This window comes from Triturus cristatus, chromosome 1_1, assembly GCF_964204655.1.
Source record: "Triturus cristatus chromosome 1_1, aTriCri1.1, whole genome shotgun sequence".
Taxonomy (NCBI): domain Eukaryota; kingdom Metazoa; phylum Chordata; class Amphibia; order Caudata; family Salamandridae; genus Triturus; species Triturus cristatus.
In genome coordinates, this window is record NC_140579.1 from 419,610,621 (window position 1) to 419,624,170 (window position 13,550).

Below are 13,550 nucleotides of genomic sequence, written 5' to 3' on the forward strand. Positions count from 1 at the left end.
TAAGTCCGCATTGTCGCGCTGTGCAGAGTTACCAAAAGTACGCAAGCTGAATCCCTAGGCTTACATACTGGCTAAAAAGCCCTATTTATTTAACACACACCCAAAAAATGCTATTCCACCCCAAAAAACACCTTTTGCAATAAAATCCAAAGCCGTCCATGGTGTAAAAGAAAATCAACAGACAACACAAACTGTAAATTTAAATAACGCACCAAAGATTTGAGGCTGAATACCTCTGGGCCTACTCGCAGACTAGGCCACAAGCTTGGAACAGAATGCCAAAAGCAAGCACACTGCTTGGATGGCTCCACAAAATGGCCGCCACACACCCACAACAACAAGAAATGGAAGACAGTCAATGTACGCCTAGGCAAAAGCACAATGCTTGCCTTCCTAAAATGGCCGCCACACACATGCACAGGCCACCCACCACAAATAACCAAAAAGTGATTACAAAGGACAGGAACAGGAAGTTTTAGTGTCTGTGGAACTTACTTCCTCTCATAAAAATATTTTGAAAAAAATAAAAGCTTCTCCGTCCTCCAAACCTACAGCTCAATGACAACCCGAGGAGTTTTTTTAGCAGAAATGCACAAAAACGCGTTTTCGAGAAGGATCTATGTTGCTCGCGAGATATTGTTTGCCAGATTGCAAAAGTTGCGTGTTCGGGATCGCGAACTGTACAAAAAGCCTTTACCGCGTGCGCGAACACGCATATTGCGAGCGCGAAAATGACGAAAACTGTAAGTCCGCGTTGTCGCACTGTGCAGTTACCAAAAGTACGCAAACTGAGTCCCTAGGCTTACATACTGGCTAAAAAGCCCTATTTATTTAACACACACCCAAAAAATGCTATTCCTCTCCAAAAAACACCTTTTGCAATAAAATCCAAAGCCATCCATGGTGTAAAAGAAAATCAACAGACAACACAAACTGTAAATTTAAATAACGCACCAAAGATTTGAGGCTGAATACCTCTGGGCCTACTCGCAGACTAGGCCACAAGCTTGGAACAGAATGGCAAAAGCAAGCACACTGCTTGGATGTCTCCACAAAATGGACGCCACACACCCACAACAACAAGAAATGGAAGACAGTCAATGTACGCCTATGGCAAAAGCACAATGCCTGCCTTCCTAAAATGGCCGCCACACACATGCACAGGCCACTCACCACAAATAACCAAAAAGTGATTACAAAGGACAGGAACAGGAAGTTTTAGTGTCTGTGGAACTTACTTCCTCTCATAAAAATATTTTGAAAAAAATAAAAGCTTCTCCGTGCTCCAAACCTACAGCTCAATGACAACCTGAGGAGTTTTTTTAGCAGAAATGCACAAAAAAGCGTTTTCGAGAAGGATCTATGTTGCTCGCGAGATATTGTTTGCCAGATTGCAAAAGCTGCGTGTTTGGGATCGCGAACTGTACAAAAAGGTTTTGTCGCGTGCGCGAACACACATATTGCGAGCGCGAAAATGACGAAAACTGTAAGTCCGCGTTGTCGCGCTGTGCAGAGTTACCAAAAGTACGCAAGCTGAATCCCTAGGCTTACATACTGGCTAAAAAACCCTATTTATTTAACACACACCCAAAAAATGCTATTCCACCCCAAAAAACACCTTTTGCAATAAAATCCAAAGCCATCCATGGTGTAAAAGAAAATCAACAGACAACACAAACTGTAAATTTAAATAACGCACCAAAGATTTGAGGCTGAATACCTCTGGGCCTACTGGCAGACTAGGCCACAAGCTTGGAACAGAATGCCAAAAGCAAGCACAGTGCTTGGATGGCTCCACAAAATGGCCGCCACACACCCACAACAACAAGAAATGGAAGACAGTCAATGTACGCCTAGGCAAAAGCACAATGCCTGCCTTCCTAAAATGGCCGCCACACACATGAACAGGCCACCCACCACAAATAACCAAAAAGTGATTACAAAGGACAGGAACAGGAAGTTTTAGTGTCTGTGGAACTTACTTCCTCTCATAAAAATATTTTTAAAAAAATAAAAGCTTCTCCGTCCTCCAAACCTACAGCTCAATGACAACCGGAGGAGTTTTTTTTAGCAGAAATGCACAAAAAAGCGTTTTTGAGAAGGATCTATGTTGCTCGCGAGATATTGTTTGCCAGATTGCAAAAGTTGCGTGTTCGGGATCGCGAACTGTACAAAAAGCCTTTACCGCGTGCGCAAACACGCATATTGCGAGCGCGAAAATGACGAAAACTGTAAGTCCGCGTTGTCGCACTGTGCAGAGTTACCAAAAGTACGCGAGCTGAATCCCTAGGCTTACATACTGGCTAAAAAGCCCTATTTATTTAACACACACCCAAAAAATGCTATTCCTCCCCAAAAACCACCTTTTGCAATAAAATCCAAAGCCATCCATGGTGTAAAAGAAAATCAACAGACAACACAAACTGTAAATTTAAATAACGCACCAAAGATTTGAGGCTGAATACCTCTGGGCCTACTCGCAGACTAGGCCACAAGCTTGGAACAGAATGGCAAAAGCAAGCACACTGCTTGGATGGCTCCACAAAATGGCCGCCACACACCCACAACAAAAAGAAATGGAAGACAGTCAATGTATGCCTATGGCAAAAGCACAATGCCTGCCTTCCTAAAATGGCCGCCACACACATGCACAGGCCACCCACCACAAATAACCAAAAAGGGATTACAAAGGACAGGAACAGGAAGTTTTAGTGTCTGTGGAACTTACTTCCTCTCATAAAAATATTTTAAAAAAAGAAAATCTTCTCCGTGCTTCAAACCTACAGCTCAATGACAACCTGAGGAGTTTTGTTAACAGAAATGCACAAAAAAGCGTTTTCGAGAAGGATCTATGTTGCTCGCGAGATATTGTTTGCCAGATTGCAAAAGCTGCGTGTTTGGGATCGCGAACTGTACAAAAAGGCTTTGTCGCATGCGCGAACACGCATATTGCGAGCGCGAAAATGACGAAAACTGTAAGTCCGCGTTGTCGCGCTGTGCAGAGTTCCCAAAAGTACGCAAGCTGAATCCCTAGGCTTACATACTGGCTAAAAAGCCCTATTTATTTAACACACACCCAAAAAATGCTATTCCACCCCAAAAAACACCTTTTGCAATAAAATCCAAAGCCATCCATGGTGTAAAAGAAAATCAACAGACAACACAAACTGTAAATTTAAATAACGCACCAAAGATTTGAGGCTGAATACCTCTGGGCCTACTCGCAGACTAGGCCACAAGCTTGGAACAGAATGCCAAAAGCAAGCACACTGCTTGGATGGCTCCACAAAATGGCCGCCACACACCCACAACAACAAGAAATGGAAGACAGTCAATGTACGCCTAGGCAAAAGCACAATGCCTGCCTTCCTAAAATGGCCGCCACACACATGCACAGGCCACCCACCACAAATAACCAAAAAGTGATTACAAAGGACAGGAACAGGAAGTTTTAGTGTCTGTGGAACTTACTTCCTCTCATAAAAATATTTTGAAAAAAATAAAAGCTTCTCCGTCCTCCAAACCTACAGCTCAATGACAACCCGAGGAGTTTTTTTAGCAGAAATGCACAAAAACGCGTTTTCGAGAAGGATCTATGTTGCTCGCGAGATATTGTTTGCCAGATTGCAAAAGTTGCGTGTTCGGGATCGCGAACTGTACAAAAAGCCTTTACCGCGTGCGCGAACACGCATATTGCGAGCGCGAAAATGACGAAAACTGTAAGTCCGCGTTGTCGCACTGTGCAGAGTTACCAAAAGTACGCGAGCTGAATCCCTAGGCTTACATACTGGCTAAAAAGCCCTATTTATTTAACACACACCCAAAAAATGCTATTCCTCCCCAAAAAACACCTTTTGCAATAAAATCCAAAGCCATCCATGGTGTAAAAGAAAATCAACAGACAACACAAACTGTAAATTTAAATAACGCACCAAAGATTTGAGGCTGAATACCTCTGGGCCTACTCGCAGACTAGGCCACAAGCTTGGAACAGAATGGCAAAAGCAAGCACACTGCTTGGATGGCTCCACAAAATGGCAGCCACACACCCACAACAACAAGATTTGGAAGACAGTCAATGTACGCCTAGGCAAAAGCACAATGCCTGCCTTCCTAAAATGGCCGCCACACACATGCACAGGCCACCCACCACAAATAACCAAAAAGTGATTACAAAGGACAGGAACAGGAAGTTTTAGTGTCTGTGGAACTTACTTCCTCTCATAAAAATATTTTGAAAAAAATAAAAGCTTCTCCGTGCTCCAAACCTACAGCTCAATGACAACCTGAGGAGTTTTTTTAGCAGAAAGGCACAAAAAAGCATTTTCGAGAAGGATCTATGTTGCTCGTGAGATATTGTTTGCCAGATTGCAAAAGCTGCGTGTTCGGGATCGCAAACTGTACAAAAAGGCTTTATCACGTGCGCGAATACGCATATTGCGAGCGCGAAAATGACGAAAACTGTAAGTCCGCGTTGTCGCGCTGTGCAGAGTTACCAAAAGTACGCAAGCTGAATCCCTAGGCTTACATACTGGCTAAATAGCCCTATTTAATTAACACACACCCAAAAAATGCTATTCCACCCCAAAAAACACCTTTTGCAATAAAATCCAAAGCCATCCATGGTGTAAAAGAAAATCAACAGACAACACAAACTGTAAATTTAAATAACGCACCAAAGATTTGAGGCTGACTACCTCTGGGCCTACTGGCAGACTAGGCCACAAGCTTGGAACAGAATGCCAAAAGCATGCACACTGCTTGGATGGCTCCACAAAATGGCCGCCACATACCCACAACAAAAAGAAATGGAAGACAGTCAATGTATGCCTATGGCAAAAGCACAATGCCTGCCTTCCTAAAATGGCCGCCACACACATGCACAGGTCACCCACCACAAATAACCAAAAAGGGATTACAAAGGACAGGAACAGGAAGTTTTAGTGTCTGTGGAACTTACTTCCTCTCATAAAAATATTTTAAAAATATAAAATCTTCTCTGTGCTCCAAACCTACAGCTCAATGACAACCTGAGTAGTTTTTTTAACAGAAATGCACAAAAAAGCGTTTTCGAGAAGGATCTATGTTGCTTGCGAGATATTGTTTGTCAGATTGCAAAAGCTGCGTGTTTGGGATCGCGAACTGTACAAAAAGGCTTTGTCGCGTGCGCGAACACGCATATTGCGAGCGCGAAAATGACGAAAACTGTAAGTCCGCGTTGTCGCGCTGTGCAGAGTTACCAAAAGTACGCGAGCTGAATCCCTAGGCTTACATACTGGCTAAAAAGCCCTATTTATTTAACACACACCCAAAAAATGCTATTCCACCCCAAAAAACACCTTTTGCAATAAAATCCAAAGCCATCCATGGTGTAAAAGAAAATCAACAGACAACACAAACTGTAAATTTAAATAACGCACCAAAGATTTGAGGCTGACTACCTCTGGGCCTACTGGCAGACTAGGCCACAAGCTTGGAACAGAATGCCAAAAGCAAGCACACTGCTTGGATGGCTCCACAAAATGGCCGCCACACACCCACAACAACAAGAAATGGAAGACAGTCAATGTACGCCTATGGCAAAAGCACAATGCCTGCCTTCCTAAAATGGCCACCACACACATGCACAGGCCACCCAACACAAATAACCAAAAAGTGATTACAAAGGACAGGAACAGGAAGTTTTAGTGTCTGTGGAACTTACTTCCTCTCATAAAATTATTTTGAAAAAAATAAAAGCTTCTCCGTGCTCCAAACCTACAGCTCAATGACAACCTGAGGAGTTTTTTTAGCAGAAATGCACAAAAAAGCATTTTCGAGAAGGATCTATGTTGCTCGCGAGATATTGTTTGCCATATTGCAAACGCTGCGTGTTCGGGATCGCAAACTGTACAAAAAGGCTTTACCACGTGCGCGAACACGCATATTGCGTGCGCGAAAATGACGAAAACTGTAAGTCCGCGTTGTCGCGCTGTGCAGAGTTACCAAAAGTACGCAAGCTGAATCCCTAGGCTTACATACTGGCTAAAAAGCCCTATTTATTTAACACACACCCAAAAAATGCTATTCCACCCCAAAAAACACCTTTTGCAATAAAATCCAAAGCCATCCATGGTGTAAAAGAAAATCAACAGACAACACAAACTGTAAATTTAAATAACGCACCAAAGATTTGAGGCTGAATACCTCTGGGCCTACTCGCAGACTAGGCCACAAGCTTGGAACAGAATGCCAAAAGCAAGCACACTGCTTGGATGGCTCCACAAAATGGCCGCCACACACCCACAACAACAAGAAATGGAAGACAGTCAATGTACGCCTAGGCAAAAGCACAATGCCTGCCTTCCTAAAATGGCCGCCACACACATGCACAGGCCACCCACCACAAATAACCAAAAAGTGATTACAAAGGACAGGAACAGGAAGTTTTAGTGTCTGTGGAACTTACTTCCTCTCATAAAAATATTTTGAAAAAAATAAAAGCTTCTCCGTCCTCCAAACCTACAGCTCAATGACAACCCGAGGAGTTTTTTTAGCAGAAATGCACAAAAAAGCGTTTTCGAGAAGGATCTATGTTGCTCGTGAGATATTGTTTGCCAGATTGCAAAAGCTGCGTGTTCGGGATCGCGAACTGTACAAAAAGGCTTTATCGCATGCGCGAACACGCATATTGCGAGCGCGAAAATGACGAAAACTGTAAGTCCGCGTTGTCGCGCTGTGCAGAGTTACCAAAAGTACGCGAGCTGAATCCCTAGGCTTACATACTGGCTAAAAAGCCCTATTTATTTAACACACACCCAAAAAATGCTATTCCACCCCAAAAAACACCTTTTGCAATAAAATCCAAAGCCATCCATGGTGTAAAAGAAAATCAACAGACAACACAAACTGTAAATTTAAATAACGCACCAAAGATTTGAGGCTGACTACCTCTGGGCCTACTGGCACACTAGGCCACAAGCTTGGAACAGAATGCCAAAAGCAAGCACACTGCTTGGATGGCTCCACAAAATGGCCGCCACATACCCACAACAAAAAGAAATGGAAGACAGTCAATGTATGCCTATGGCAAAAGCACAATGCCTGCCTTCCTAAAATGGCCGCCACACACATGCACAGGCCACCCACAACAAATAACCAAAAAGGGATTACAAAGGACAGGAACAGGAAGTTTTAGTGTCTGTGGAACTTACTTCCTCTCATAAAATTATTTTGAAAAAAATAAAATCTTCTCCGTGCTCCAAACCTACAGCTCAATGACAACCTGAGGAGTTTTTTTAGCAGAAATGCACAAAAAAGCGTTATCGAGAAGGATCTATGTTGCTCGCGAGATATTGTTTGCCAGATTGCAAAAGCTGCGTGTTTGGGATCGCGAACTGTACAAAAAGGTTTTGTTGCGTGCGCGAACACACATATTGCGAGCGCGAAAATGACGAAAACTGTAAGTCCGCGTTGTCGCGCTGTGCAGAGTTACCAAAAGTACGCAAGCTGAATCCCTAGGCTTACATACTGGCTAAAAAGCCCTATTTATTTAACACACACCCAAAAAATGCTATTCCACCCCAAAAAACACCTTTTGCAATAAAATCCAAAGCCATCCATGGTGTAAAAGAAAATCAACAGACAACACAAACTGTAAATTTAAATAACGCACCAAAGATTTGAGGCTGACTACCTCTGGGCCTACTGGCAGACTAGGCCACAAGCTTGGAACAGAATGCCAAAAGCAAGCACACTGCTTGGATGGCTCCACAAAATGGCCGCCACACACCCACAACAACAAGAAATGGAAGACAGTCAATGTACGCCTATGGCAAAAGCACAATGCCTGCCTTCCTAAAATGGCCACCACACACATGCACAGGCCACCCAACACAAATAACCAAAAAGTGATTACAAAGGACAGGAACAGGAAGTTTTAGTGTCTGTGGAACTTACTTCCTCTCATAAAATTATTTTGAAAAAAATAAAAGCTTCTCCGTGCTCCAAACCTATAGCTCAATGACAACCTGAGGAGTTTTTTTAGCAGAAATGCACAAAAAAGCGTTTTCGAGAAGGATCTATGTTGCTCGCGAGATATTGTTTGCCATATTGCAAACGCTGCGTGTTCGGGATCGCGAACTGTACAAAAAGGCTTTACCACGTGCGCGAACACGCATATTGCGTGCGCGAAAATGACGAAAACTGTAAGTCCGCGTTGTCGCGCTGTGCAGAGTTACCAAAAGTACGCAAGCTGAATCCCTAGGCTTACATACTGGCTAAAAAACCCTATTTATTTAACACACACCCAAAAAATGCTATTCCACCCCAAAAAACACCTTTTGCAATAAAATCCAAAGCCATCCATGGTGTAAAAGAAAATCAACAGACAACACAAACTGTAAATTTAAATAACGCACCAAAGATTTGAGGCTGAATACCTCTGGGCCTACTCGCAGACTAGGCCACAAGCTTGGAACAGAATGCCAAAAGCAAGCATACTGCTTGGATGGCTCCACAAAATGACCGCCAAACACCCACAACAACAAGAAATGGAAGACAGTCAATGTACGCCTAGGCAAAAGCACAATGCCTGCCTTCCTAAAATGGCCGCCACACACATGCACAGGCCACCCACCACAAATAACCAAAAAGTGATTACAAAGGACAGGAACAGGAAGTTTTAGTGTCTGTGGAACTTACTTCCTCTCATAAAAATATTTTGAAAAAAATAAAAGCTTCTCCGTCCTCCAAACCTACAGCTCAATGACAACCGGAGGAGTTTTTTTTAGCAGAAATGCACAAAAACGCGTTTTCGAGAAGGATCTATGTTGCTCGCGAGATATTGTTTGCCAGATTGCAAAAGTTGCGTGTTCGGGATCGCGAACTGTACAAAAAGCCTTTACCGCGTGCGCAAACACGCATATTGCGAGCGCGAAAATGGCGAAAACTGTAAGTCCGCGTTGTCGCACTGTGCAGAGTTACCAAAAGTACGCGAGCTGAATCCCTAGGCTTACATACTGGCTAAAAAGCCCTATTTATTTAACACACACCCAAAAAATGCTATTCCTCCCCAAAAACCACCTTTTGCAATAAAATCCAAAGCCATCCATGGTGTAAAAGAAAATCAACAGACAACACAAACTGTAAATTTAAATAACGCACCAAAGATTTGAGGCTGAATACCTCTGGGCCTACTCGCAGACTAGGCCACAAGCTTGGAACAGAATGCCAAAAGCAAGCACACTGCTTGGATGGCTCCACAAAATGGCCACCACACACCCACAACAACAAGAAATGGAAGACAGTCAATGTACGCCTAGGCAAAAGCACAATGCCTGCCTTCCTAAAATGGCCGCCACACACATGCACAGGCCACCCACCACAAATAACCAAAAAGTGATTACAAAGGACAGGAACAGGAAGTTTTAGTGTCTGTGGAACTTACTTCCTCTCATAAAAATATTTTGAAAAAAATAAAAGCTTCTCCGTCCTCCAAACCTACAGCTCAATGACAACCCGAGGAGTTTTTTTTAGCAGAAATGCACAAAAACGCGATTTCGAGAAGGATCTATGTTGCTCGCGAGATATTGTTTGCCAGATTGCAAAAGTTGCGTGTTCGGGATCGCGAACTGTACAAAAAGCCTTTACCGTGTGCGCGAACACGCATATTGCGAGCGCGAAAATGACAAAAACTGTAAGTCCGCGTTGTCGCACTGTGCAGAGTTACCAAAAGTACGCGAGCTGAATCCCTAGGCTTACATACTGGCTAAAAAGCCCTATTTATTTAACACACACACAAAAAATGCTATTCCTCCCCAAAAAACACCTTTTGCAATAAAATCCAAAGCCATCCATGGTGTAAAAGAAAATCAACAGACAACACAAACTGTAAATTTAAATAACGCACCAAAGATTTGAGGCTGAATACCTCTGGGCCTACTCGCAGACTAGGCCACAAGCTTGGAACAGAATGGCAAAAGCAAGCACACTGCTTGGATGGCTCCACAAAATGGCCGCCACACACCCACAACAAAAAGAAATGGAAGACAGTCAATGTATGCCTATGGCAAAAGCACAATGCCTGCCTTCCTAAAATGGCCGCCACACACATGCACAGGCCACCCACCACAAATAACCAAAAAGGGATTACAAAGGACAGGAACAGGAAGTTTTAGTGTCTGTGGAACTTACTTCCTCTCATAAAAATATTTTAAAAAAAGAAAATCTTCTCCGTGCTCCAAACCTACAGCTCAATGACAACCGGAGGAGTTTTTTTTAGCAGAAATGCACAAAAACGCGTTTTCGAGAAGGATCTATGTTGCTCGCGAGATATTGTTTGCCAGATTGCAAAAGTTGCGTGTTCGGGATCGCGAACTGTACAAAAAGCCTTTACCGCGTGCGCAAACACGCATATTGCGAGCGCGAAAATGGCGAAAACTGTAAGTCCGCGTTGTCGCACTGTGCAGAGTTACCAAAAGTACGCGAGCTGAATCCCTAGGCTTACATACTGGCTAAAAAGCCCTATTTATTTAACACACACCCAAAAAATGCTATTCCACCCCAAAAAACACCTTTTGCAATAAAATCCAAAGCCATCCATGGTGTAAAAGAAAATCAACAGACAACACAAACTGTAAATTTAAATAACGCACTAAAGATTTGAGGCTGAATACCTCTGGGCCTACTCGCAGACTAGGCCACAAGCTTGGAACAGAATGCCAAAAGCAAGCACACTGCTGGGATGGCTCCACAAAATGGCCGCCACACACCCACAACAACAAGAAATGGAAGACAGTCAATGTACGCCTAGGCAAAAGCACAATGCCTGCCTTCCTAAAATGGCCGCCACACACATGCACAGGCCACCCACCACAAATAACCAAAAAGTGATTACAAAGGACAGGAACAGGAAGTTTTAGTGTCTGTGGAACTTACTTCCTCTCATAAAAATATATTGAAAAAAATAAAAGCTTCTCCGTCCTCCAAACCTACAGCTCAATGACAACCCGAGGAGTTTTTTTAGCAGAAATGCACAAAAACGCGTTTTCGAGAAGGATCTATGTTGCTCGCGAGATATTGTTTGCCAGATTGCAAAAGTTGCGTGTTCGGGATCGCGAACTGTACAAAAAGCCTTTACCGCGTGCGCGAACACGCATATTGCGAGCGCGAAAATGACGAATACTGTAAGTCCGCGTTGTCGCACTGTGCAGAGTTACCAAAAGTACGCAAACTGAATCCCTAGGCTTACATACTGGCTAAAAAGCCCTATTTATTTAACACACACCCAAAAAATGCTATTCCTCTCCAAAAAACACCTTTTGCAATAAAATCCAAAGCCATCCATGGTGTAAAAGAAAATCAACAGACAACACAAACTGTAAATTTAAATAACGCACCAAAGATTTGAGGCTGAATACCTCTGGGCCTACTCGCAGACTAGGCCACAAGCTTGGAACAGAATGGCAAAAGCAAGCACACTGCTTGGATGTCGCAACAAAATGGACGCCACACACCCACAACAACAAGAAATGGAAGACAGTCAATGTACGCCTATGGCAAAAGCACAATGCCTGCCTTCCTAAAATGGCCGCCACACACATGCACAGGCCACCCACCACAAATAACCAAAAAGTGATTACAAAGGACAGGAACAGGAAGTTTTAGTGTCTGTGGAACTTACTTCCTCTCATAAAAATATTTTGAAAAAAATAAAAGCTTCTCCGTCCTCCAAACCTACAGCTCAATGACAACCTGAGGAGTTTTTTTAGCAGAAATGCACAAAAAAGCGTTTTCGAGAAGGATCTATGTTGCTCGTGAGATATTGTTTGCCAGATTGCAAAAGCTGCGTGTTCGGGATCGCGAACTGTACAAAAAGGCTTTATCGCATGCGCGAACACGCATATTGCGAGCGCGAAAATGACGAAAACTGTAAGTCCGCGTTGTCGCGCTGTGCAGAGTTACCAAAAGTACGCGAGCTGAATCCCTAGGCTTACATACTGGCTAAAAAGCCCTATTTATTTAACACACACCCAAAAAATGCTATTCCACCCCAAAAAACACCTTTTGCAATAAAATCCAAAGCCATCCATGGTGTAAAAGAAAATCAACAGACAACACAAACTGTAAATTTAAATAACGCACCAAAGATTTGAGGCTGACTACCTCTGGGCCTACTGGCACACTAGGCCACAAGCTTGGAACAGAATGCCAAAAGCAAGCACACTGCTTGGATGGCTCCACAAAATGGCCGCCACACACCCACAACAACAAGAAATGGAAGACAGTCAATGTACGCCTATGGCAAAAGCACAATGCCTGCCTTCCTAAAATGGCCACCACACACATGCACAGGCCACCCAACACAAATAACCAAAAAGTGATTACAAAGGACAGGAACAGGAAGTTTTAGTGTCTGTGGAACTTACTTCCTCTCATAAAATTATTTTGAAAAAAATAAAAGCTTCTCCGTGCTCCAAACCTACAGCTCAATGACAACCTGAGGAGTTTTTTTAGCAGAAATGCACAAAAAAGCATTTTCGAGAAGGATCTATGTTGCTCGCGAGATATTGTTTGCCATATTGCAAATGCTGCGTGTTCGGGTTCGCAAACTGTACAAAAAGGCTTTACCACGTGCGCGAACACGCATATTGCGTGCGCGAAAATGACGAAAACTGTAAGTCCGCATTGTCGCGCTGTGCAGAGTTACCAAAAGTACGCAAGCTGAATCCCTAGGCTTACATACTGGCTAAAAAGCCCTATTTATTTAACACACACCCAAAAAATGCTATTCCACCCCAAAAAACACCTTTTGCAATAAAATCCAAAGCCATCCATGGTGTAAAAGAAAATCAACAGACAACACAAACTGTAAATTTAAATAACGCACCAAAGATTTGAGGCTGAATACCTCTGGGCCTACTCGCAGACTAGGCCACAAGCTTGGAACAGAATGCCAAAAGCAAGCACACTGCTTGGATGGCTCCACAAAATGGCCGCCACACACCCACAACAACAAGAAATGGAAGACAGTCAATGTACGCCTAGGCAAAAGCACAATGCTTGCCTTCCTAAAATGGCCGCCACACACATGCACAGGCCACCCACCACAAATAACCAAAAAGTGATTACAAAGGACAGGAACAGGAAGTTTTAGTGTCTGTGGAACTTACTTCCTCTCATAAAAATATTTTGAAAAAAATAAAAGCTTCTCCGTGCTCCAAACCTACAGCTCAATGACAACCTGAGGAGTTTTTTTAGCAGAAATGCACAAAAAAGCATTTTCGAGAAGGATCTATGTTGCTCGCGAGATATTGTTTGCCATATTGCAAACGCTGCGTGTTCGGGATCGCAAACTGTACAAAAAGGCTTTACCACGTGCGCGAACACGCATATTGCGTGCGCGAAAATGACGAAAACTGTAAGTCCGCATTGTCGCGCTGTGCAGAGTTACCAAAAGTACGCAAGCTGAATCCCTAGGCTTACATACTGGCTAAAAAGCCCTATTTATTTAACACACACCCAAAAAATGCTATTCCACCCCAAAAAACACCTTTTGCAATAAAATCCAA